The sequence below is a fragment of the Lampetra fluviatilis genome, chromosome 23 (genome assembly GCF_964198595.1).
Source record: "Lampetra fluviatilis chromosome 23, kcLamFluv1.1, whole genome shotgun sequence".
Lineage (NCBI taxonomy): Eukaryota > Metazoa > Chordata > Hyperoartia > Petromyzontiformes > Petromyzontidae > Lampetra > Lampetra fluviatilis.
In genome coordinates, this window is record NC_136297.1 from 1089609 (window position 1) to 1115362 (window position 25754).

The 25754-nt window shown below is 51.8% G+C and overlaps 1 long non-coding RNA gene across 1 annotated transcript; it reads right to left on the minus strand.

The window, feature by feature from the left end:
* Nucleotides 1-5840: 5840 nt before the first annotated feature.
* LOC144940882 (uncharacterized) lies at nucleotides 5841-25295 on the minus strand. Its single transcript, XR_013639169.1, has 3 exons — nucleotides 25275-25295; nucleotides 23840-23962; nucleotides 5841-5876 (listed from the first exon to the last, which is right to left on the minus strand). It is a non-coding gene; the product is annotated as an uncharacterized LOC144940882 (long non-coding RNA).
* Between the last annotated feature and the right edge of the window lie 459 nt (nucleotides 25296-25754).

Genomic DNA, 25754 nt, shown 5'->3' on the forward strand with positions numbered 1-25754 from the left:
TAGCAACTGCTGCCGCACGAGAGCAAGAGAGTATATTAGAGGCTACTGCCACATGGAAGAAAATTGAGCTGGATGTTAAGTTAAGCACCCTACAACTCAAAAAGGAAGCAGCTGCTGCAAGGGCCCAGGCAGAGGTGCTCGAGGCAGCAGCCAACCTGGATAAAGAAGAGAATTGGAGTGAGTTTGGCACTCAGATACCTGTCAAGGACCGTGATCAACTCACCAGAAAAAATATGTTGGACTGGTCTGAACAATGCATCAATGCTCCTCCACCAAACGATACTGAACAAAGGGTGGACGTTCAGGCATCGTCATCTCCACACCGAGTCAATAGGAGTGCTGTCTACGGGAATGGTGGAAATGCATATCCTGCCCTGAGAGTTAGTCGCCGACTCAGCATCGCGCACGTGGGGTCAGACGTGGATGCACCAAGTCAGACCCACATTCCAGACAGTCACATAAGGGGATCGAACCAACGTGATCGAAACCCTTTGGGCCCACAGTCCAACGCCATCGCGAGTGACGGCATGCAAGGCAATACAGCCAATAATGCCACCTCACAAGCGCCAGTATGGACACACCCTGGATCAGCAGGACTAGGGGTCGTTGCTAGGTACCTGGCTCACCGCGAACTAATCATCACAGGACTCGTTAAGTTTGATGACCACTCTGAGGACTATCGAGCCTGGAGATCTACCTTCAGGAATGCAATCCGAAATGCAGACATCTCTGCAAGTGAAGAACTCGACCTGTTGGTGAAATGGTTAGGAAATGAATCTGCAGAGTACGCAAATAGGATCCGGTCAGCAAACATTGACGACCCCGCCTCAAGCCTGCATGCGGTGTGGGAGAGGCTCGAGGAGTGCTATGGTAGCCCAGAAACTATTGAGAAGGCTCTCTTCAAGAAGTTGCAGAACTTTCCAAAAATCTCTGGTAGGGACAATAAAAGGTTACGAGAGCTTGGAGATCTTTTGATGGAGCTTGAATCAGCCCAGGCTGATCCCTACTTACCAGGTCTCATTTTCTTGAATACCTACCATAGCGTGAACCCCATCGTAGAGAAATTGCCATTTGACGTGCAGGAAAAATGGAGAACAGCGGGTTCAAGATACAAGTCAGAGCATCAGGTTGCATTCCCCCCATTCTCTTTTTTCTCAAAGTTTATCCGCAACCTGGCTAAGACCAGAAAGGACCCAAGTTTCATGTTTGGCACCACGGGGATTTCCGGTCCAGATCTCCCAAAAATGGAAAGAGCAATGGCGACACGAGGAACAGCGAGAGTGCCAATTTCCGTATACAAGACTGAGGTCTCTCCTACGACATTCACAAACTCCGTCCAGGCAACCACCACAAAAAAAAGATAGAGGATCCAGAGAAGCAATGCCCATTTCATGATAAACCCCACTCCCTCCAGAAATGCCGTGAGTTCAGGAGGAAGCCATTGGAAGAGCGGAAGAACATGCTGAAAGAATTTGGAGTATGCTTCAAATGTTGTGCTTCTACAAACCACCTTGCAAGGAATTGCAAGGCAGATATCAAGTGCGAGGAATGTCGCAGCGACAAACACGCAACTGCTCTGCACACATTTTACACCAAACCCAGTGGCACTAAGGCTTCCGATCCCGAAGCAGAGCACGGCGGGGAGCAAGGCGAGACCGCCGCACTCACTTCCTCAATCACAACCAAATGCACAGAAGTCTGCGGAGAAGGCTTCAAAGGAAGATCTTACTCAAAGATATGCCTCGTCCGAGTGTATCCCAAAGAACATCCTGAAAGGGCAGTAAGGATGTACGCCATAATGAACGACCAGAGCAACAAGCCTTTGGCAAGGTCAGCGAAGTGTAGGTGGGAATTCCCTCTCCATACACGCTCAGAACATGCTCAGGACTGATGGAGACAGCGGGAAGAAGAGCGAGTGGCCTCATGGTGGAAACCATGGATAGCACCATGAAGCTAGCCCTTCCTACGGCGACAGAGTGCAATGCGATACCGGACGACAGGAGTGAGATTCCCACGCCCGAAGTTGCACATCACCACCCACACCTGAAACCCATAGCAGAGTTCATCCCGCCATTGGATCACGCGGCACAGATTTTACTTCTGCTCGGCAGGGACATGCTGAGAGTCCACAAGGTTCGCGACCAACGCAACGGACCTCACGACGCTCCCTATGCCCAGAGACTCGACCTAGGATGGGTCATCGTAGGTGATGTTTGTCTCGATGGAAGACACAAACCAGACCACATTAGACAATTCAGAACAAGTGTGCTCACAAATGGACGCACGTCGCTCTTCAAGCCGTGCCCCAACCACTTCACGCTGGAAGAGAAACTCAAAGACAGAAGTGAAGGCTGTACCGTGCAGACTTACAAAGAAACCACCATGCTGACCGCAACTTCGCTCGTACATCCACCGTCTTCACTGGATTTTGTTCCTCCACGTTTCTCCAAGCCAGTCCTGACTGACAAGAGGAAGCCAAAGACGAAGCTGCTGCTCGTCTCTCTGCTGATGGTCGTGGCGGTGGTCGCTGCGGCCGTGGCCTCTCCGTTCCTCGACTCGGAGCTGTCGTCCGAGTGGGAATCCTGGAAGGAGTTCCACGGCAAGGCCCACAATCAGAACATACCATCCCAAGGCTCGAGCTGTGTGGAGCTGTTCTAGCTACAGAAATGGCGGAACTGATCTTAGACAAATTGGATGTCAAACTGGACGCGGTCAAGTTCTACACAGACAGTAAGGTCGTACTAGGCTACATAAACAACCAAACCAGAAGGTTCTACACCTACATCAGCAACCGGGTGGAACGCATCAGGAGATCGACGCAGCCGGAGCAATGGAATTACGTTCCAACTGACCAGAATCCAGCAGATCTCGCAACTAGGTCCGTCCCTGCATCTCTGCTGAAGCAAACCATCTGGCTGACGGGTACAGCGTTTCTCTTACGACGTGACGGTGGCCCATGTACTACCAAGGAGACCTTTGGACTCATAGAGCCCGAGTTAGACAAGGAGATTCGTCCTCAAGTGACAACTTTCGTAACAAATGTGCGACCAAGCAGTCCACTGAGTCCGCACCATTTTGAACATTTCTCGAAATGGACGATGCTCGTGCGAGCGATAGCACATTTAACGCATAGTGCAGACTGCTTCCATCACCCGATGAGAGGCACCACTGGTAGCTGCAATGTATGGCATCACTGCACAGTGCCACGCACTGAAGACAAGCTTTCCAGAGCAAGGAAATCAATCTTCCGCTGTGTGCAACAGGCAGCTTATGCAAGTGAGATCAATGCCATCAACAAGGGAGAAGACCTTCCTAGGGTCAGCACCCTCAGGAAGCTAAACCCCAGAATGGACAAAGACGACTTGCTCAGGATCGGTGGTCGGCTAGGGAATGCAAAATTAGATGAGAATGAACGAAACCCCCTCATAATCCCAAGCCAGTGCCACATCGCAATCTTACTTGTGCGCCACTACCACGAGAAGGTCAAGCACCAAGGTCGGCACTTCACAGAAGGAGCAATCCGATCTGCAGGGCTGTGGATCGTTGGAGCAAAGAGGTGCATCGCCAGCACAATCCACAAGTATATCAGGTGTCGCAAGCTACGTGGAAAACAGGAAGAACAGAAAATGGCAGACCTCCCAGCCGATCGACTCAGTGTGGAACCTCCCTTCACCTCTGTAGGGATCGACGTGTTCGGACCATGGACAGTCATCTCCCGCGAAAAGCAAACGTTGGGCAGTGCTGTTCACCTGTATGAGTACACGAGCAGTGCACATCGAAGTCATCGAGTCCATGGACTCTTCGAGCTTTATAAATGCACTCCGGAGATTCTTCGCCATCAGAGGGCCAGCCAAGCAACTCCGTTCTGATTGTGGAACCAATTTCACTGGAGCATGTAAAGAACTTAAGATCAATACGGAGAATGTCGAAGATGATTCTGTCACGGAATACCTTTGTGACCAAGGCTGCACATGGATCTTCAATCCTCCTCACTCTTCGCATATTGGTGGAGCTTGGGAATGCATGATCGGGATTGCTTGACGCATTTTCGACTCCATGCTATGTGATGTCGGGTCCACACGGCTCTCTCACGAGGTCTTAACCACTCTCATGGCCGAGGTCTCAGCCATAATTAATTCAAGACCCCTGATCCCCGTCTCAACCGACCCGGAGTCACCATTCATCTTGACTCCTGTTACACTTTTTACCAGAAGACAGACGTGCTCACAGCACCTACCGAGGAGGCCAGCACTGCAGATCTCTACAGACGTCAATGGAGACAAGTGCAGAGCTTCGCGAACACGTTCTGGCGTCGCTGGAAAAACGAGTATCTTACGACACTCCAAGTGCGCAACAAGTGGCAGTCTAACAGACCAGACATCCAAGAAGGCGACCTCGTCCTACTGAAGGACAACCAAGCCAAACGGAATGAGTGGCCAATGGGCCGCATCCTCAAGTCGATTCCAAGTGCCGATGGAAAAGTTCGAAAAGTCGAGGTTATGATTGCGAAGCAAGGTGTCGCAAGAACTTTCGTCAGGCCCATAGTAGAGACAGTACTATGTCTCTCTCGCAAAGATATGGACAAATAAGTTGACCCGTTGAAGTTGTTATACATTTGTTTAGATAGGAAATAAATGGTGGTATCTCTTAGATACCAGACGGGGAGTGTTCTGCCTCACGGCAGGAGTTTTGCCTCACGGCAGATGGGGGGGGGGGGGGGCGTATGTACACAGGAATTTCCTGTTTTTGATGCTGGTTTTGGTCACGTGACCAGGAAGTTGCGAATTAAGATTCCCGCTTAACCACGCGGGCGTCGGCCATTACGCATATTATTCAAGATGGCGGCACACATCGCGTCCCAGTGAAGCCAGCCGCAGTTGCCCATCGTGGGACTTTGAGAAGCATTGTCTGTAAGTTTGTTTATGTTCTTATAATATTGGCAATGCTGTTGTAATGTTGGAATGACCGTTATAGTGATGTAAATGCCTTTATGGTGCTGTTAAGTTGTTGTGGTAAATACGAGACCTAGTTAGCAACGAAGCCTGCAACTTTCCTTATTGTGGATGTTACTTGTGATTTAGTAGGTCGAGTCAGACTTGTGCCCAGGTGGCTATGTTGCGATCCTGAAAGCAAAGATGACGAAGTATCTCATCCACAGTTTAGTGTTATGTGTAATGCTGTACATTTGGGGTGCAGTGTGATGAATACACGATGTGCCTTTATGCAACGCATCGGCTTGTGCTCTTGTGTAGTTGTTCAGTGATAGTGTGGGGGCCTGGTCCATCCAGGGTCTATTGCTGGGAAACATGTTATCTGGGACAATGTTCTGGTGCTGTGATGTTCATTGTGTTGGTGTTTCCGGGTTATAACAGATGCTGTATCTGTGTTTTCTCACCAGTTTTACCTCGTTAAACTCAATAAATGACGTTTGGAGTCCGACGTTCATCCTGGCTCCGAGGGTTTATTGAACGCGAGGTTAACTACTCAGCTAGCGGTGCAACGCAGCGCACAGCGAGGCCGAGACAAGCAGCTTCGTGGATGATCAAAAACCCCAGGGGATTTTCTGCGTTGGCTCTTTCGCAGCAAGGCGGCGTCTGTTCGTGAGTTCTGTTGACCTCCATTCAGCTCTGCCAAGCTTCATGGGGGAGTCGAACTCGCATCGTTGAAGGTTAAGCTCATGGGGTCCAAAAAGGGGGCTTGCTGCGTGACTTCAAATGTGATGTCGAGGGATGTTATTGAGGTCCTGGTGGATGGGAAGGGGGCGACTGTTGTCCCTGATGATTCGCAGGGGACTTCCCGGAGGGTTGCTGCGTCGGGCGGATGGCTGGGGGAGAGATTTGGTGACAGCACGGGCAGCCAGGGTGGTTGGGGTCGATCTGAGGGTTACAGCGATACAACACCACGTTGTGGTGTTCAGTGGTGATGGGTAGCGATGGTGACACGTGGTGATGATGGCGATGGGTGGTGATGGTGACACGTGGTGATGATGGCATCACCATGATGTTCACGATGGTGGTGATGTTGATGATGGTTCAGTTGGACATCAACAGATCGAGTGGGGACTACTTCTGGTCCATGCTGGTGCACAGTGCACGGCTACAGAGTACACGAGGGCCATCGTTGATGTCCGTAGTGCCGAGGGTGATAATGCTCTCCGGCTTGTGGCTTGCCAGTTTGCACGCGATAAGCTACTTCTCTTATACTTTGCACTCCTATCGTGTCTGTGGATTGTTGTTGTTGTTGTTGTAACGTTCTGACCCCGTGCCCCGACTGGACATGTGGGGAAAAAGAGCGTTACTCATTGGATTCCTCCAGCAATAAATATAGTTTGTGATTCTGAACTTGAAACAACGGGGGTTGCAGGTTCGATTGCATGGCCATTTCCCGGCAGGGCTGCAGTTGAAATCCTCCCACCTCCTTTGTCCACTCTACAATGGACGTGGGTTCACCACCAGCACCACCAGTGAAGTCGATCTCTAGGTCGTGCGTGTGGCAGCGTAAAGTGTGAGTACTCGCATCGCTTACAAAACACGTCCGGCCAGCGTGGAAGAGTAGGCCAATCTGATGCGATTGTTGAGGCCGTTCCGACAGCGGTGCCAGCAGCGGGCGTGGGGCAGGAAATTTCAGGGTTAGGCCTTTATCTTCTACCCTTTCTGGAAATAAATCAGGAGGTGTTAAGATGTTCACCAAATATAAACATTTTGCAAGGAATAAAGTCTGCATTAACCACACACGGCACTTGTGGTGAACATGCAAACAAACATGATCTGTTAATATATGGCATTGTCTTTGAAACGGATTGGCCTACACCAGACAGTCTCACTACGAGTGTTGGACCAGATAACACCAAAAAGGTGACGAGTGCAAAGACAATGCCGAATACTGCGATGACTTGATGCAATTAGTAAGTTACGGTAACTAAGTGGTAAATTATCGCGCCGCACAGCAAAACAAGGACCTGAGTTCGATTCCAGGCCTTGTTGTTTGTAATGTTTGGTTTACTGGGCATCTGTCGAAAACAGCTTCATAGCTCATCGCATTCCTACAGCATTAATATTCAGATTTTGATGTATGTCCTTCCCTCTAACCCTGTTCTGCATGGGTTTTCTCTGGGTTCTCCAGTCTACTCCTATAGCTACTAGCAGCTGTCACTGGGGGTGCCCTTCGGCTCATCATCGGCAATCACTCGGGGTCGAGTACGATTGTCCTCCTGGTGGGTCCTGTTTGTGGATCTCCAGATAGCTAACAGACCACACACAGCAGCAACAACATCGCCCCCTGCTACTGGCAGCAGCAGGATCATTCATAGGGGCAGTTGCCACTGGGGGTGCTCCTAGGCTAACAGACCACACAGCAGCAGCAACATCGCCCCCCCTCCCCTCCTGCGACTGCGAAAACCTGGCAGGACCCTCCTGAAAAGGCGTCTTGAGAAGACCCGGCGAGGCTTTCCTGGGTTAAACATAATAATAATAAGACTTAATAAAATAATAATTTACCTCCAAAACGTATGGGTAATTCATACATTATGGGAGCCCTGGGTGTGTGTAAGCGGCTACCTTTGTAAATTAGAGTCGTACGTCAGAGCAAGCGCGCAGAGTATTTTTAATTCCCCCTTAAACCCTCTCGCGTATGCAAGTCTCTATTCTTATAGAGCACTTCATCATCATCGTCGTCGTTACCACTAATGGGGCACTTCCTGCAGCAACAATAATAAAAATAGAGTCATCTCGGGGTGGAGACTTCGCGTAATCGCCGCCGCCGCTGTTGAACGCTGATTGTCACGGGGCTTGAGCAGTGCTGCCGCTTGCTCCATTCACCACTCAGGTGAGGAGCCGCTTGTGCAGATGACCGCGATAGATGCAAGTGTAGGGGTGTTAGAGAGAGAGCCCGTTATGCATGGCAGCTTAGGGCAAACAAACACAGTGGGCGGGGCTACGTGAGTGCACAGGGGAGGTGCTCTCTACGACGTCCGCGCCAGGCACCCGGGGGGGCCCCACCCCTCAGCGGGGGGTTGGGTATAAAAGGGGATGTATCGGAGGGCTCGGGGATCTTGTTAAGCTAACCAGTGAAGACTGAAGACGTCTTAGCTAGAGCCCTGGACTCCCCTGGTTCGCCGTCCTTATCAGGGCCGAACAGGACCGAGCCAGCGGCGTGGTCCCGAGATCCAGAGCCAGTGCTCCTGTCAGCGCTGGTCTGGGACTCAGGGTACCGGGCCCGACTTACCAGTGTCGGGCCAGATAGCCTCCCCTAGCCCGTTAGAGGAGGACTAGGAGGCAGGCTAGAAAGTAGCTAGCGCGTGTATCCCCAGCTAGCCGGGTGAGGGGGCCGACACCCCCTCTAGAGTTGTATGCCACAACCGTGCTGTGTGTAATAAACCCGTGTGCCTCCAACTCCGGCGTCCAAGAGTCGTGAACTCTACTACACAAGTACAGGGACCAAACATCCCAGAGCTGATCATTTCCCTGATATTGGCCAAACATGCTAGTGCTGACAATTTCCCTGCAAATCACTCAATCCGGATCACACAGCAGCAGCAACATCGCCCCCCCCCTCTACTGCGAAAACCTGGCAGGACCCTCCTGAAAAAATAGTCTTGAGATTCGTTAAAAGGTTTCCTGGGTTAAACAAGCGGAAAATAATAATAAGGCGGAATAACATAATCATTTACCTCCAAAATGTGGAGGCAATTTATATATCACGGGGGCCCTGGTGTGTGTAAGCGGCTTCCTTTGAAAATCAGAATCGTACGTCAGGGAGAGCTTGTGGTGTATTTTTAACCCCCCCCCCACCCCCTTAAGCCCTCTCGCGTACGCAAGTCTCTATTTTTATAGAGCCATTCATCATCATCATCGTCGTCATCGTCACCACTAATGGGCCACTTCCTGCAACAACAACAATAATCATCGTCGTCGTCTTGCCGGCGGGGTGAGCGACTTCGCATAATCGCCGCTATTGTGCTGAGCACTGAATGTCACGGGGCTGGCCTGTGCTGGGCTGCCGCTTCGCTCCACTTCACGACTCCGCGAAGTCGCGAAGTGGAGATGACCGCGCGCTCAGGGCTCCTACACAGCCCGGATCAGCTGCCCACAGGCGTCGGGGGGTGAAGCGGCACCGTCCCCCCCCCCCCCCATGCGGTGTGTGACGCCCTCAATGAGGAAACAATTGAGGAGTCATCTCACCGGGCGAAGAAGAAGGTTGTGGAAACAGAAGTTGATGTCCGTAGGGAAGGGCGCGGAGACGAGATGCTTACGTGGAATTGAATGATGAGGGGGTGGGAGGGGACACAGTACAGGGACCTGCACTGGATCTTTTTGTGTCAACACCATCGTCGTGATCAGCCGTGATCTCTCCACTGCTGGATGAAAAACTCATGATCACGCGACGTTTCGGTCCGGCTCGCCGGCCCTCCTGGGCGCGACGCGTTCCCGCGTGGGGGGCCGTGACCCCGACACCCTGGGCTTGTCTCCTGCTGATACCCCTGCTGTTATGGAGTGACTCATCCTGCCAGCTATGGCTGCAAAGTTTGGTCGTACATGTTATGTATCTCGTTTATTGTTCAATTTGAATCACAGTTCCTATGAGCACTGTTAACATTGTTTTTACAGCTTTATTTTGGTGATTTCGAAAACGTATGGTTAAGCCATGTTTGTTTGTTGAAGTACGGAGTTAGCCCGATAACTTTATCTAATTTGTCTTTTGGTTGTTATTGTTCGACTTGCATCCCACTGGGATTTTGCACACAGTGTTGATATATGGTGCTTTTTTCTGGAAGACTTTGCTGTTTTTTCCTGGATTTTTCTGTTGCGCGTCGTCACTTTAAGATGTTTCTTGTTCATGTTTTTGTTTGTTGCGGTTGCACCCGAGTCAAGAGCTTCATGGCTCACATAGCTATACCTAATAAATGAAAACTTAAACTGAATGTCTCTCAGTTAATCCAATGTTGAGGTCTCGTGTTTTATTTTCATATTATTATTTATTAATTTCTTTATCGAGACGATGCGCGGGCCCAAGACAACATCACGTTGTGATGAAGACAAAGATCCCCACGTATAGTCTTGACAGACATGTACTCATTTGAGGCTGAGTCGACCTAGGGGAGGCCCAGGACCGGTTAATATAATTGTCACTGAGTGTTGGCCGTGAGCGGGAATCAAACTCCGGTCGCCGGGTTCGAAGCGCTGCGTAACGCTAACCACTACACCACCGCTCTCCAATAAAACTCAGACAAAGATCCCCCGTATAGCCTGAACAGACTGTTGGGGCAAATTCTGTTAGCGAGCACCTATGAAGGCCGGAACGGCACACGAGGGGTTGGGTGGCCAACACCACGCCCGGCCACCTTTGTCTCCCCAGTGGCGATGTTTACACACCGCTACACCGGGTACTCATTTGAGTCTGAGTCGGCCTACGGGAGGATGCCCAGGTCTGATTCAGATAATCTTCACCGGTGTTGGCCGCCAGCGGCAATCGAACTCGGGTTGCGGGTTCAAACCGAGTTGTGCGGACGTATCATTTTAAGCTCAAAACATCACGTTCGTCAATAAGAACAAAGCGTGTGCGCGTGTGCGGCCTTTAAAGGACGTTTCGGGAAATTACCCTTTATCATAGCACCAAGATGAATACTTTACACATGAGGAGACTCCTATAGCGCCGCGTGTGGTTTTCATAACGCGAATTGGAGACTTAACGCGGTCATGAATGTATTTAAGGGAACGCATTTTTCGAAGCGTTAATTGGCTATAACGCGAATCGAGCGAACGGAACTACGTCGCCCGCGAGTCGGAATGAACGGTTGTAGCGACTGCTGCCTCGGTGTAGCATCATCATCATCACCACACAAGGCATTGGGATGCTGCTGGATGTTGCTGCTGGATGCTGCTTCTGGATGTTACCCACGCGGCTCGGTCTTTGCTCGGCCTGCGTTACGCATCTCACGGACCGTGCTTTATACCCTATGTTATATACTAATTTATATCAACGCGATTTTCCATAACCCAACTACTACCATGCTATCGAAGAACGGACTGTACATCGATTGTGTCTGCATGGCGGAGTCGTTGGTTGGTGAAGATGGCTTGCTCTATTAACATCTCGCCGCGGTGGCGAGATGTTAACTACGTCGCCTGGTACGCAGGAGGTCGTGGGTTTGGTGATTTTTTTTAACCTTTCTTGTACTTTTGTACTTCAATAATGTTTTGGTAATGTTTGTTGTAGGAACGTTCTCACGTCATGCCCCGACTGGACATCGGTGAAGAAGAGCTTTATAGCTCATCGGATTCCTCTAGTAATAAATACATATTCTGATTCTAATTCTGATAGTGCCGTGGTGGCGAGATGTTAACAACCTCGCCTGGTGTATTGGAGGTCGTGGATTTTTGTCCGGGTCCTCGGGTTTGCTCACCCCACATGACGAATCAACAATCACGCGTTTAGAGTAATTCGGCTGCTGCTATAAATGTCTATGTGGCAACGACGATGATGATGACGATGACGATGATGATGATGATGACGATGATGATGACGATGATGATGATGATGACGATGATGACGATGATGATGACGATGATGACGATGATGATGACGATGATGACGATGATGATGATGACGATGATGATGATGACGATGATGATGATGATGACGATGATGACGATGATGATGATGACGATGATGATGAGCCACTTCGTTGAAGCTATCGTTTGTGACAGCCAGATCCGCTTTTGTAAGAAGAGCTGCATAGCTCAGAGGGCCTTGCCTGGTAAAATAAAATACAAATATATTGGCACCTTGTAGGTTGTCACGACCAATATTATCCATAATATAGGGTTTGTTTGGGTGAGATTGCGACAATGTATAAATGTATTCTTGGTTCTTTCGGTAAAGTGACGTAGAAGGTAAATAATAAAATAATAAAAATTAAACATTATACAATTCTCACGACGTTTCGATTGCAACACAAGCAATCGTCATCAGGTGTGAAAACCTGATGATGATTATTTCCCTTCTACGTGACTTTACCGAAAGAACCAAGAATATGAATTCCTGCAGTCACGAAAGCTTTAAATAGAAATGTATAAATGTGTCGTTAAACCCGCCACCACCCGACACGGCTAATTAGTGAAGGTTTGTCACGTAAACAGAACGTGCCAATTTCGTGGCTAGTTCAGCACTCACCGGGCGTGTGTTGGCGAGTGAACCCACAGCGTTCACAATTTGAGTATCGTGACGTTTCGCCAGTAATTAAGTCGTGGCACGTTCTGTGTTTACGTCACAAACCTTACCAATTGGCCGTGTCGGGTGGTGATGGCGGGTTTGACGACACATTTATATATTTACGCGATCTAACCCCCCCCCCCCCCCAAACAAAAACCTACCTCTGTTATAGATAACAAATATATTGTTTTGGTTTTTTAGTTTAACAGCCGTCGTTGGCGCCATCGTCGATGGCATCGTCGTTGGCCTCGTCGTCGTCTTCGTCGCGAACCTGCCCAGGATTTCTGCCGCTCCACCTCCGCGAGTCTCCCGGCGAGGCACAACACAAAGGACATCTGTTGTTACCCCCCCACCGCCGCCCCCCCCCCCCCCCCCTGTTCGCTTCATAATGGCCTGCACGTGTGCGGGAGGAAACCGGGTTAGCGCAAGGGTCCGCTGTCCAACTTTACAGCTTCATACAAATCTGTTTCTAATTCATGGACATTGATTGTCTTGCCAGCCAAGCCCCCCCCCACTCCCTGAGCCCCCCCCCCCCCGACCCCCAGCCAGCCCCAGATGTGCGATCTATTTTCTGGGGCTTTGTAACTCGACCGCGAGTTGCGCGCGGCTCCGATGGCGGACCCCAATGTGCTTTGGAGCAATTACGTCTAAAAATATATATATGTACACACAGATGGAGCGCCGGGTTATTGTGGCGAAGGTTTTTTTTGTCGCTTGTTTTTTGCGTCCTCTTCACGTTGCGTTTTGAGAATCTCTCTCTGTCTCTCGGTGACATCTCGAAGCAGCAACGCAGCAGGCTGACGGTCGTCCTCGTCAATCTGCGGGCAGGCTGTCGGGATGAAGGCAGAGCAGAAGAGGAGGGTGCTTGAGGTCTAAGAGCGTCTGTCTCCTGAAAGATTTCAGGCACCGCTCCGATTCGGCAATGCGATATCATCCCAACGCGAAACTTCATCATCGTCAAACAGCCATGGTCAATCCACTGCTGGATAACGGCGCCGCCGCAACCTCTCGCAGTTTCTCGCAATGCAACAACCCGCCCAGCCAGCCACCCGCGCACTAACTCATTCCCTCGCTCCATCTCCACTAACACGTACCACTAACACGTACCACTAACACGTACCGCTAACACGTGCCACTAACACGTACCAACGAGCGCGTTGCTCCCCTGCCGGAACGCGGGTCGTTAATGGTCGCCACGGTGGCTCGGAGATGTTAACGACCTCGCCCGGTATACAGGAGGTCGTGGGTTCAATCCCGGGCCTGATGGCTGCTGCTGCATATTTGGAGTTTGCGATGCTTCTCTCTCTCAGTGGTCACGTGCATTTTTCTCCGGGTCCTCTGGTTTTTCCCTCCACGTTTAGCAACAAGCGTTTAAAGTATTCAGCTGCTATAAATGTCCACGTATCAAGCCACTTCCTTGAGCTATCATTTGCGAAAGCCAGGTCCGCTTCTGTAAAAAAATCTCGACAGCTCAGTGGGGCCTCACCTGGTAAATCGACTCCCGATTACGATCCGCGGGCTCACGGCGACCTGCTGCTGTACCCGCGCCTGTAACCCTCACGTGCGATACGGCGTGGGCAGTTTCGAGGTCCTCCCGCCTAAAGAGCCTGGAGCATAGTTACCAGCTCATGCTCGGGATCCATCCCTGAGTCTGAGCCAGTTCTGGAACAGACTCAAAAACGGTGTTGCTGTTGTTGTTTCAGAAAGGCTACTTCAATGTGTGATCGATCCGCACTGGTGATGCACTGGGCTCACAAGTACGCGCAATGTTTTAAAGAGCTTAGGTTTGGAGTCGAACCGGCGACCTGTGGATCGCAAGTCCACTTCACTGCCCAACGCGGTCACGTGCCGAGTTGGCCTCGTTTAAAAGCTTGCCCGCTCCGCGAACATTGGAGCGCTCCGGCCCCTTCGCAAAACATCTCCCCGCGTAGCCGCATGGCGTCTTGACGGACCTGCCGCTCGTTCAGAGTTGAGTCCCTCACCTCTTTTTTAAACGAGGGCAACGACCGAGGCGTCGTTTTGTTCTCGCCCGCCAATATTTTTTGTATTTCCCTGCGAAAGACATCGCGGGGAGGGGGGGTCAGTTGCTCAAGCCCGCCTCTTTGATCGCGTCCGCAGCCTTTTCCCATCTGCCCCAGGGGTTTTGCCTGAGTTTTTTTCATTATGCGAAGAAAAGCAGAGTCGACTACTTCCATGATCGGCCACACTCGCCGAGCGGTCAGCGACTAGGTGGGACTCTCAACCCGGACTATGCTAGGAAAGCCAAACGGGAGGTCGCAACAAGTGACAATCCTCCTCCTTCCTTCCTCCCTGTGAGAGACGCAAAGAAAAGTGACCACTGCATCTGCTGCACTAACAATAAAGAGCATTTAGAGCAAATTTGGCTGCTGTATAGCAGAGCCAACGACTTCCTCATCAGCCACACCGGCCTTCTGGGAGCGTACAATTTCAATGGCGAGAAGTCACGGTGGTTGGGAAATGTTAACTACCTCGCCTGGTATACAAGAGGTCGTGGGTTCGATTCAGACCCTGACACCTATAAATTTGGAGTTTGCAGAGTCTCTTTCTCGGTGGTCGCGTGGATTTTTCTCCAGGTCCTCCGGTTTTATCCCTCCACATTTAGAATCAACATCATGCATTGAGAGTATTTGTCCACGTAATGATACGCCACTTCCTTAAGCTATCATTTGTAATAGCCAGGTCACTTCTGAAAAAGAGCTATGTAGCTCAGTGGGACTTACCCACACCTCCGATTAGCGGGGTTTGCTGTATACGGTGCGAAAGAAGCTCAACATACATACACACCCACCCACTCGGCCACACACACTCACCCACCCACTCACCCACACACTCACCCACCCACTCACCCCCGCACCTCCGATTAGCACGATTAGCTAAGTACGGTGTGAAAGAGGTTCAACTTATATATGTAGTGACACAGCGCCGACTACTGTCCAGCAGCGGCAACTGCGGTGAACAGTTAGCGCACTCACGCCGTCGAGCATATACACGGCTGTGTGTGCCGGCAGGGCGGAGGAACTGGGGCAAGGGTCACGAAAGACCTCATCGGGAGGCCCCCGGGAACCCTCTGGTAGGTTCGAGAAGGGAGGCGCGGCCAGGGCGGAGCCAGGCCGCGCCAAGTAGAATAAAAGCAGCGGACAGCAAGAGCTCCGGGCTGCTGGTTCTGGGAGTGGACTCATCTCATCGTCGCTGTCGTTGTCACCGCCTTCGTCGCTGCTGCCTTCACCCAATCATTGTGCGGCCGGACAGTAGTTGGCTGCCTCGGTCGACGCCGTCGGTGCAACGCGGTCAGGGTTGTGTCTAGGCCGGGCTGTACGGCAGCGTGGTCGAGAGAGAGGAGGCCGGAGTTGGTGTAACAGAAATAGAGAGAGAAGGTGCCTGCTGCAACTACCGCGTCTCCGGCTGAGTGTGTGCGCCACACACACATACACACACCGAGGAGGACACTACACATACATACGCACTCACTCACCCACTCACCCACCCACTAACCCACTCAAGCCCGCACCTCCGATTAGCACAGTTGGCTATATACGGCACAAAAGAAGTTGAACATACATACATGCTCACCCGCCCACTCAACAACAACAACCGCCATTCACCACTAAGTGGTGGTGATGTCACTACGATGCCTGTGCCTGGCCAGTTGCACTTTAAGGCCGCATTAAGTGTCAACCACCTGCTGGCAGGAGGTCACGAGACAGATCCAGGTGCCATCGGTTGACTGACTGAGATGACTGGCCAATGCACCAGCTATGCCCCCTACTGTGCCAACTTGCTGCATTTTAGACACCTGGCACTCCGCTCATTGTTGTGAGCGTTGCTCCTCTGCCCTCCTATGTTGCTGGAGGGCGATTGCCTCCAAGTGCCCAGTAGCCGATCTTGATACCGCTGGTACCAGCCATCGGCAAATCCACTCAGCTCCATGTCCTCCTGTACCGTTTTACTCCATCTCCTTTTTAGCTCATGCCACGCCCGTTTGACCCCTTCTATCCGACCGAACAAAAGCTGTTTAGGCATGCGGTGGCTGGGCATGCGGGCTACATGACTCAGCCAATGCAGCTTTGCCTACCGGAGGAGCTCACTGATGGGACTTTGCCCTGATCTTTCAAGGATATGTGAGCTCCTCACACAATCCAGCCTGAAATAACCCAGGATGGATCATAGGCAGGCCAGCCTAAATGTATATCACCGGCGAAGATGTCCCATTAGGGGGGCCCACGTTTTGCAAGTATAGAGAAGGGAGGGCATGATCGTGGCCGAGAAAACCTGAAAGTTTCATGTGGAGTGATAGACTGGGTAGCTTCCACACAGCGTTATGCAGCCGATGAAAAGATAATGCCACTCGACTTGTTCAGAGTGAGACCTCTGGTGTCAAACTTGAGCTGCTCATAAGTACACTGCCCAGGTATGGAAAACTCTCCACTCCCTCCACAACTGCCTCATCACCAATGGGGAGTTGAGGGGGTGGAGTGTTTAATGGTACAAAATATCCAGGCAGGTGCTTAGGTTTAGTGGGGCTGATCATAAGGCCCCACCTCTTAGTGACACGCTCCAGGTTCAGTAGCAGCACCTCCAACTCCTCCTCTGAGTGAGCAGCAACCACCAGATCATCAGCATACATAACATGGTTGAGCAAAAGGAAGCCATTCCTTGACCGCGCCCGGGCATCGATCACCCTCCCATTGTATCTGTACCAGATGGAGTTTCCTCCATTACAGCCATAGAAGGCTGCACGAACTACATGGTCGAAAAATACGTTAAATAATTGTGGGAGCCAGAGTGCATCGCTGTCACACCCCAAGGTGAACAGGGAATGGCTCTGACTCCTGGCCACGTAGTTTTACCTGGGCCTAATCACCATCATGAAGGTCGTTAATGATTGTGAGCAGAAAGTCAGGAACTCCGAAACTACAAAGAACAACCTACAGCCCAGCCCTTTTCATAGTATCATAGGCCTTGATCAGGTCAATAAAGCAAAGATGCATGCCTGGCAAGGCGTCACAGAAATGCTCAGCAAATCTGCAAACCTGTCCCTGGGGGTCGGAGATCGGATCACCTTTTTTCCCCTAATGTTGGTAACAGGTGTGGCACTGCAAGTTACTTTTTGGATGGAGTTAAATATTGATTTGTGATTGCGGGCTGCTGAGGCAGGCTCCATCTCCTCAGCAACCCGCGACCACCACCCATCTTTGCAGTGCTGCACGGCTCTCCGAACCTATGAGTGAAGGCTGCGTGCGGTAAGCCTCCTCATTCTCGGACGTGGGATGCTGTAGATAGTGGGAGGGTGCCTGTCGCGTTTTTCAGTTAACCTCAACACCTCCTCCATCAGCCAGGGTCTCTGGGGAGGTTTGCATGAACCACAGCCATAAACCTCGCCCATTTACCCTCGACATCTGGAGGAGGGGGGACAATGCCAACCCCAGCTTCAAGCGATAATGAAATTCTCACTTGCAACTTTCATCAGCTAGATGAAACTAGGCCACTGTGGTTTGAATGAGGTCTTAGATGTACACCCACCACTGGAGTGTAAGAATTGCAGGCGCATCTTACGAATGAAAAGCCGATTGTCAGTGGGCAGATCAGCTACACAGTAGGTGCTGGTGTCACGTATATGGGCCCGCATCCGCTGTTTCGTCACTATGTAGTCCATTGGATGTTCTTGCTTGAATCCGGCATGCATCTATGATGTTGTGTGGATGCGCCGATGCTGGAACAGCGTGTTGGTAATTACAAGCCCATGGGTTGCACAGAAGTCTCGCAGGCTCTTACCATTGTTATTGAGCTGATCTGGCCCAGGTGCCAGCATCATGACCAACTTGGGCATTAAAGTCACTCAGCTGGATGATTCTATACTGAGGGGCCATTTTAGCTAGCACAAGAAGCTCAAAGAAGCTGGTAACATCTACAGACCAGCCCCAACAACTACCTTGTATGCGGACAACAACCAACCAATCCTAAATAAACAAGAAAAAATGGACACCTGGACAAACTATATACACAAGCTCTTTGGCGCCGCGAGAACACCTGCAGAAAAAGACCAACAGAAGTCGAAAGACGCTCCACACATTTTGACATCAGAAGTAGAACATGCAATCAAAACATCTAAGCCAGGCAAAGCGTTAGGGCCCGACACAATCCATGTAGAATTGCTCAAACTATTAGACAGCAACAACATATGACAACTGACTAATTGGTACAATCAAATATACAACGGCAATAAAATGCCATCCGACTGGCTACAATCCATCTTTGTGGCCATACCAAAGAAAGCAACAAGCCGGAAATGCGAAGACTACAGACTGATAAGCTTGATGAGCCACGTGCTGAAAGTCTTCCTGAAGGTGATCCAACAGCGCATACGCTCCACATGAGAAAATGCATTGAAGAACACACAGTTTGGCTTCTGCAAAGGACTAGGCACAAGAGAAGCAATCTTCTGTCTACAGATACTACTACAGCGATGCTACGAACATCAGAAAGAAGTGTACATCTGCTTCATAGATTACGAGAAAGCCGTTGACTCAGTAGACCACGACCGACTAGCAGCTCTATTAAAACTGGGACGAGATAAAAACGACATGAACTTCATCATTGCTCTTTATTGGAAGCAAACAGCCCAACTCCGATATGACAACGAATTGACAGACCCAACACCAATACAAAAAGGTGTACGACAAGGCTGCCCACTGTCACCGAGTCTTTTCAACATCTACTCGGAGCAGATTTTTGATCGAACACTAGCAGATAAAAACATTGGTATTAAAGTCAATGGACAATACATCAACAACATCAGGTATGCCGACGACACTGCACTGCTGGCCGATTCGGAACAAGACCTACAACAAATCTTGGACGAGGTTGCCGCAAAGAGTCAAATATGGGGCTTACGAATTAACAAAAAGAAAACAAAGGTTATGAAGGTCAGCCGAACTACAAGCGAAATAACAATCAAGCTGGGCAGCGAAAAATTGGAACAAGTACACCGATTTAAATACCTTGGTGTAATCATTGACGATCAGGTGAACCATGAAGTCGAAATCAAGTGCAGAATTGAACAAGCAAGGCAAGCATTTATTAAATGGAAAACACTCCTTGCAGACCGCAACTTGAGTACATCACTGAAATTGCGCACACTGAAATGCTACATCTGGTCAATTTTGCTGTACGGAGTAGAGACGTGGACACTGACAACAACAGCAACAAAAAGGCTCGAAGCTTTCGAAATGTGGCTGTATCGAAGAATGCTGAAAATCCCATGGACAGCCAAAACCACCAATACACAAGTTCTGCAAGATATGGGCACTGACAGGCAACTGCTGAAGACCATCATTAGCAGGAAGTGTTACTACCTAGGCCACATTTCCCGAAACGACCACAAATACCAGCTATTAAAGCAAATCCTGGAAGGAAAAATCGAAGGGAAAAAACGACCAGGACGGCCAAAAACGACATGGCTCAGTAACATAAAATATGGCTACAATTAACAACAGCACAAACTCTACACGCCGTGCTAGACCGGGACCAATATCATCGTGAAGTCGCACATGCCGTTAGGCAGCACTAAAGAAGAAGAAGTGACAGGAGGTCATAGAAGGCATCTAACTCATCGGCCTTGCCTGCATTCCTCCACTGATGTTCATCTTGAGTGGAAGCATAAGTAACCACGACCACTCCTCACCTCTGGTGGATGGGAAGGTGAGCTCAAAGTAGCCTGGGACTAACAGCTTTCCATACCTCACCGCCACACTCCCATGCCTCGCTCATTCTTTTGTTCAGAAGACGAGCCACTCCCTGTTGTTTGGCAGTCTCTTGCCCTATGTAGAGGACTGTCCACCCCTCATGGTAACTGGAGCCAGAGCCAGTCTAACGGACCTCCTGAATACCACAGAGATCCAGGCGGTACCGGTCTGGCTCCTGACAGAGGAGTGGCAGCCTCTCCTCCACAGTGAGTATTCGAAAATTCCACGTGGCCACTCATAGTGGCTTTTTGCTGTTTCTGGAGGAACCCCGAGGGTAAGGATTCAGACTCCTGGCTCTGCCAATTGGAGTTTGGCCAGGAAATGTCATAGACGCCTGTCCCCCTGGGGCCTCCGGCACAAGCTTCGTTAGATTTCAATGCGTATTTTTGTGGTACTTGAATTGAAGGTGGAGGGGTTACCAGCCCTTCGCACCCGACCACTGTGGTGGCTACAAGCGCCATGAGAGGAAAAGCCGACTGGAATTGGCCGTTCCTCCTATTGGATTGCTCACATCCACCAGTGTTTCCATCCGGCACCCACTCACCCCCGAATATCCGATTAGGATGTTTGGCTATGTACGGTGCGAAAGAAGTTCAATGTACATATGTACGTACACACACACCCACCCACTCACTCACCCACTCACCCCCGAATCTCCGATTAGCATGGTTGGCTATGCACGGTGCAAAAGAAGTTCAACATACATACATACATACACACCCAAAGGCAAAGATCCCCGTATGCCTTCACAGACTCTTGGGGAAAGTGCTGTTAGCGAGCACTTGAGGGGGTGGGTGACCAGCACCACGACAGGCTTGCCTTCGTCTCCCCAGTGGCGAAGTTTAAACACCACACCAGGTACTCGTTTGAGGCTGAGTCGATCTAAGGAAGGCCTAGGACTGGTTGGCCGTGAGCCAGAATCAACCATCATCATCACGATTTGCTATTCGTGCCACTAAGCAGTCAGAGTGCAGGCGCCAGAGCGCATGGGGGGGGGGGGCATTGGAGATGATCGGATGTGCTGCTTCTGTGGCCATCTGGAACGCTCTTTCTTCCGATGTTAGGAAGCCACTGGATGTAGACGCACAGCGGCAACTGCTATTTCACATTGAGGTGGTCAAGGCCAGAGATCGCCGCGTTAGGAGTGGAGGAGTGGTGGTGTAGCATCATCACAATCGCTGTCATGTCCCCTTCGCGTTTGCTTCAACAACCCCGATACACAAATACGAAGGCGACATCGCAGCGACGGCGATGACGCAACTACTCCGCTACTGCTCTTGACGCGGTTGTCTGCTGGCGTGACCACCTGGATGTGAAACTGTGGCCATTGGTCCCAATCTCCGTCGTCAGCCCTACAGAAGAAGGAGACTGGAGATATGAATTCTAAATCTAGATTGAAAACTCATTTACTTACAACTGCCTTTTGTGTTTGTATGTTCAACTTCTTACGTACCGTACTCAGCCAAACTGTGATCATCGCAGGTGCGGGGTGAGTGGGTGAGTGTGTTTGTACATGTGTCGAACTTCTTTCACACCTTACTGAACCCAACCGTGCTAAGCATGTGTAGTTTGTTGTCCTTCCCCGCAACGGTTGGCTGCGTACGGTGCGACAAAAGTTCAACACACACACGCACACACACACAGAGACGCACACAGACACACACATACAGACATAGACGTGTGCACTGGGCACGGATAGGGCCGCCTGGAGCACCGGCGTTTGGCGACCAGAGAGCCCGCCGCGGGCAATTTCACTGAACCCACGAAAACCGAACAAACCTGGAAACCTAAAACGTCTCCACGCTCGCTCCGTGCGTGCAGCTCGCACGTGGCGGGGGCGGGGGCGCGGGGGGGGGGCGCGGGGGGTAATCACCGAGCGCCGGGGAGAGGAAGCGACGTCGGAGGCGCAGCAAGGTGGAAGCGATTTACGCTGCCGCGGCGCGCGGCGCACCCTCAGTTGCCAAGGTGGCACCCGGCGGTGTTTTTGTTCGATACGGGGCCCGGGGACTGCAGCCGCCCGCTGGCTCGTGAGTAATAGTTTCCTTCGGGGGGGGGGGCTCATTAGGTCATGGGAGGGATCGTTTGGGAGAGCGCGCGCGCTGGCGCGTTCCCGCCGACGTGCGTGCGCACAATGGGCCCCCTGTTTGTGAGCGGCGCCGCTGCTGCTGCTGCCGCTGCTGCCGCCGCTGCCGCTGTGATCTATCGCCCACACGCTCCGCCGGCCTCGTTCTAACGGGCGCCTCGTGGCGTCGCTTCGCTCTCTCGGCTCCACGCGGCTCCCCGTGCTGCTCGGGCAAAAAAAGAAAGAGAAGTCTCGCGCAGAAATGAAAACCAGACCCGCGGCCGCGGCGTGCTGGTTACAGCCGGGCGGACGAAAAATTGGCGTCGTGGTCGTGGGCGGGGGTGGGGGTGGAAATGTGATGCGTAATCTTTTCCACGTTGTCTCATCAGATCGCACGCCGCGCGCGAGTATCCCTCCTGTGCCCACTGGCTTCCCCTTTCATGCCAAGAGAGAGACAGAGAGAGACATCGTCTCTCTCTCTATCTGGTTTCACTTCCCATTCTCCTCCTCCAGCAGCTCCTCCAGCACCGCCGCATGACTTCACTCGCGCTCGGTGTATTCCCCATCCAAAGCAGTCAGAGCAATGGGTGATTATTATAAAAAAAGATTGTTACAACTTTTTTTTTTACAAACAATAGAATTGCTGCATGGGCAACTTTTATCTTTGTAACCGAGGGTAAACACAACAGACGCACGCGGTAGCCAGGGACAATGAACACAAAGCGAGGAGAGAGGAGGGAAAAGGTTCACGCAGTGCACAGTGGACCTGGCTTGATGACGCGATGCGAACAGAGACCGCCGCTTATTTAAACCACGTGGGGAGGCGCTGACTGCAGCACGGCCCTGCACCAGGGAGAGAGACAGAAGCACGGGGCAGGGGGAGAACCGGCCAGAGTCAAACCAAATGGGGGGTGTGGGGGACACACAAGTTTCAAGTTTCATGTATTAGGTATAGCCCTGTGAGCCATGCGGCTCTTGAGCCGGGTGCAACCGCAGCAAACAAAATATGAACACAGAACATCCCAAAGCGACGACGCGCAACAGAAACATCCTGGAATAAACCAGCAAATATTAAAAAAACATATTAAAACGCTGTGTGCAAAAATCACAAAGTGGTGCAAGCCAACAACAACAACCATAAGACCATTTAGATTAACCAGATGTTTTCGAATCACCAAAATAATGCTATAAAAACAATGTAACAACAGTAATCATAGGAACTGTGATTTAAACTTTTACATTAAACGATATACATAACACGTACGACAAAACATCTGGGACGACGGAACGGACTTTTCATTATGGGACCTCATGGAACGGACTTCTCACGACAAGATTCGCAGCCTTCTTTAACTCGGGGATGGTGAAGTTGCAATCCAGAGTTAGCAATTTTCTCCCCAACACCTCCTATTGGCACAGTTGGCTACGTACGGTGCGAAAGACTCAACAAAAAATATTTTTTATTTGACCAGGTAAGGCTCACTGACCTATATAGCTGTATTTTTTAAGTGACCTGGCTCTCACAAATGATAGCATAATGAAGTGGCGTATCGTGTGGAAATGTATAGCAGTAAAATACTCTAAACAGACACCCAGCCACCCACCCGCTCAGCCACCCACCCACTCAGACACCCAGCCACCCACTTACTCAGCCACCCACCCAGCCACCCACCCACCCAGCCACCCGCTCAGACACCCAGCCATCCACTCAGCCATCCACCCAGCCACCCACTCACCCACCCACTCAGCCACCCACCCACTCAGCCACCCAGCCACCCAGACACCCAGCCACCCACCCACGTACTCGCCCACCCACCCGGCGCTTCGTTTCGACGCAAGCCAGAGGTGCACTTGAGGAAAGTCCGGTGCCAAACCGCCGCCCCCCCGTAGCGCTCGCTCAGCTGGGCCCGGCCAGCGGCGCGCGGTGCTGGCGGGGAGTGGGGGGACACGGCGCTGGATTGACCACCACCACAATCGGCACCGTTCGCTTCCCAATCTAAACCACGTGGGACCACCCCCCCCCCCCCTCTGCACGATGGGCACGGCCGCGCCGCTTCTCGCCGTCCGTGCCGGGGGCTGGAGGAGCAGCCAGGCTCCGTCCGGCCGCCTGTACGTACGGTGTGTGCGCGCACGAAAGATGGACTCCTCTCCCACCGTAGCGGTGGTGCAGCGGTTAGCGCTGCGCTACGAGCCCGCCAACCCGAGTTCGATTCCCGCTCACGGACAACGCCAGTGATGATTATCTGAACCGGTCCTGGGCCTCCCTTAGGTCGACTCAGCTTGAAATGAGCACCTGGTGCGATGTTTAATCATCGCCACTGGGGAGACAAAGGCGGGTGGGCGTGGTGTGCTGACCACCCACCCCCTCGTGTGCCGTGCCGGCCTTCATAGGTGCTGCTCGCTAACAGCACTTGCCCCAACAGCCTGCTGAGGCTACACGGGAAGAAGTGGATCTTTGTCTTTGTACGTACGCTCTCGCCCCAAGGGCGCAGGCGCTCGCGGTCCGGCTGCCGCTGCTGCTGCTGGCGCGTGGCTTTCCACAGCGCATTGGGGTCGAGCCCCCCGACGTTTCGTGCCCCCACCCCCCCCATCCATGGGGGAGGAGCTTCTTGAGCTTCGGTTCCTGGACACGGCTCGATTTAATCGAATCGAGGAAATCTCAAACTTTTTTTTCCCCACGAGCTCATGAAGCTTTTTGCCCCACGCCTCCACGGGACACACATCGAGAGGAGCCGTGCGGCCCCTACGCAGTGGCGCTCCGCTGGGACTCGGCCAATGGGGGCCAGCGGCGTGGTGGGCCCGCTCGTGTTCCCACTCGCACGTCTCTCCGTGTGCGGTTTGGGCATTCTCCCCAAAGCTCAACAAAGAAGACAAAGATCCCCCCCCCCGTCAAGGCCTTAAGAGCCCGTCGGGGCAAGTGCTGTTAGCGAGCAGCACCTACGAAGGCCGGTTACGGCGTACGAGGGCAGCACCACGCCCGGCCGCCTTTGTCTCCCCGCGGCGATGTTTACACACCGCACCAGCTTTCCATTTGAGGCTGAGTCGACCCAGGGGTGGCCCAGGACCGGTTGAAATGACCCGTCACTGGTGTTGGTGACCGCGAGTGGGAATCAAACTCGGGTCGCTGGGTTCGTTAGTAGCGGAGCGCGCTAACCGCTACACTACCGCTCCCCACACACACGCACATGGACACACAACGTAACTGGCATTGGCCAAACATGCTTATGCTGAAACGTTACCTGCAAATTACTCAATTGGGGAATCGCACAGCAGCAGCAGCGGCAACGGCAGCAGCAACGTTGCCCGGGATTGCGGAAAAACTTGGCAGGAGCCATGCCTCCCTGCGACTGCGCGAGGGGCTTTGCGGTGTAAACACGCCGAGTCGGGAGAGGCTGCCAGCGGCACTCCGCCGCGAGGGGGGCCTCTTGCTGGAAGGGTTGTCGCGCGCTCTCCCTGCGCCTGGCCGAGATTTCAACCCTGCGCTTCAACAAAACGGCTTTTGTTCTCCGAAAAATATTGAAAAAATAAGCAGCTGGGGTGGTCGGGGGGCTCAGCGCTGAGCTGGCACCGCTGAGGATCCCTGGGTTCGAGGCCCAGGTTTCAGCTGCACGGCTGCTGCGGTTAAATCCAGCGTCTCAAGTGCAGTGTTAAAGAGCCACAGACTCACGTTGATGCGAGTTCTGATTAAACTGGATTGGTGAGTCTCAGCCCGGTCACCA